At 36.4% G+C, this 2,100-nt stretch overlaps 1 non-coding gene across 1 annotated transcript; it reads right to left on the bottom strand.

Moving 5' to 3' along the window:
* Nucleotides 1-665: 665 nt before the first annotated feature.
* Nucleotides 666-772, bottom strand: LOC111693333. The gene has a single exon (XR_002763395.1). It is a non-coding gene; the product is annotated as a U6 spliceosomal RNA (small nuclear RNA).
* Nucleotides 773-2,100: the final 1,328 nt, after the last annotated feature.

Here is a 2,100-nt window from a genome sequence, read left to right on the forward strand (position 1 = left end):
GTAAATTTCCTCGTATTTGTATAAAATATTGTAATCGTGTTGAGTATTTTTCGCTCTCTATTGCATAAATCGTTTGAATTAATGTAATTTGGTAATGTAATTAATGTAACTTTTCACACAAACTTGCGACCGGGTATGGGGCTTGACTGTTTTTTTTCGGCTACGTTTGTTTCCGGCACGGTAAGGTTTGTTTTGTGTGAGCCAAAAATTTAGGCAAGTGTTGCATACAAAATTTTATGCAATATTGAGCGAAATATCCTTAACACGATTACAATATTTCATACAAATACGAAGAATCTTACCATACATCAGTGTCGGGTCCGTGATTGGCTACTTCGGTTTACTTGTATTTGCAAAATAGATTACTTAAAAACTCCATAAGCTAGTTTACTCAGGCTGCTTGTATTTACTTTCATAATCATTTAATACCTACACGAGCTGGATCGATCGGGTTTTTTTTTTTCTTTTTAATGGGAGCGATGGGCTCAGTTTATTTAAAAAGAAAAATGTATTTCAATACATTTGCGTATTTTTGCTACATATGTTATGTGAGGTAAGAGGTGGAGAAATAGATATAAAACAAAAAGTGTGAAAGGCCCATCGACATCTCCTTCTGCCCCTGTTTGACCCCCGCGGGACCGCCGTTGGGCATTACTTCGCGGGGAAAAAATGTGGAACGCTTCACGATTTTGCGTGTCATCCTTGCGCAGGGGCCATGCTAATCTTCTCTGTATCGTTCCAATTTTAGTATATGTACTGCCGAAGCAAGTAAGATCGATCGGGTTACTAAGGGATACTTGGGTATGCATTTTTAATTATTTAAAAAATGTACGAGCTGAATATTCGCCTTCAGCTTGTGCCATAATTCCTCGTTTTTCTAAAAAACCATAAACTTATCCTTTGAGAACGATACTATCTTTGTATTTTTAAGGTCCAAAATATGGAAACAATGGCGTTAATAACGGGTTAATAGGTCTTTACGTGATGAATTATAGTTAAGTATTACAAATTTAATCAAAAAATTATTGGCGCGTCTACATACAGGACTGAAGATGTAATGTGGGCATATGTGTATTTTGCTTATAACAAATGTGAGACAAACAGACATGACGCTCTACGCATGAACACCCATAGCGTGCGCGCACGAGAAAGAGAGAGAGAGACAGAGTTACATGACGTTGAGTATACTGCTGCTGCTTCTTAGGCGCGTGTCTACGACTCAGCAACCGAAGCGGCAGCTGCCAACGTGCAGTGCGCTGCAGTATCCTGTCCATATAGAGTCTATGTTCCTACAATTATTGCGTGCAATCGTGCGACGTACGTACATACTTGCGTACGGTTTTTACAGAATCACATCTCATACCCAACATGCCCGAAGAGGTTAACTTCTCCTTGACAAACGTGTTCGCAGTAGCAATTTGAACGTTTCGATGGCAGGAATTGTATAAAATGTTGTCATACAATTTGGCGGGAATATTTCGGATAAATTCCGCATAAATTTTAAATTTCCGTGCAAAATCCTAACAAATTTAAAAAAATTCCCTCCAAATTTCCAAAATTTCTTCCCGCATAAATACAAAAAATTTTCCCACCAAAATCTGACATTTTTTCCCGCCAAAATTCAAAAATTGACCCACGTGATTTTGAAAAATTTTTCCTGACAAAATTCAGAAATTACGCGGGTCTATTTTCGAAATTTGGCGAAAAAAAATGTCAAATTTTGGCGGGAAAATTATTGAATTTTGGGAGGAAAAAAATTTGAATTTTGGCGGGAAAAAAATTTCAAATTTTGGCGGGAAAAATTTGAATTTTGGCGGGAAAATATTTCAAATTTTGGCGGGAAAAAAATTTCAAATTTTGGCGGGAAAAAAATTTCAAATTTTGGCGGGAAAAACATTTGAATTTTGGCGGGAAAATTTTTGAATTTTGGCGGGAAAAATTTGAATTTTGGCGGGAAAATATTTCAAATTTTGGCGGGAAAAAAATTTGAATTTTGCCGGGAAAAATTTCAAATTTTGGCGGGAAAAAAATTTCAAATTTTGGCGGGAAAAAATTTTGAATTTTGGCGGGAAAATTTTTGAATTTTGGCGGGAAAAATTT

Source organism: Trichogramma pretiosum, unplaced genomic scaffold, assembly GCF_000599845.2.
Source record: "Trichogramma pretiosum strain Unisexual culture from Peru unplaced genomic scaffold, Tpre_2.0 scaffold22, whole genome shotgun sequence".
In the NCBI taxonomy this organism is placed as follows: Eukaryota; Metazoa; Arthropoda; class Insecta; order Hymenoptera; family Trichogrammatidae; genus Trichogramma; species Trichogramma pretiosum.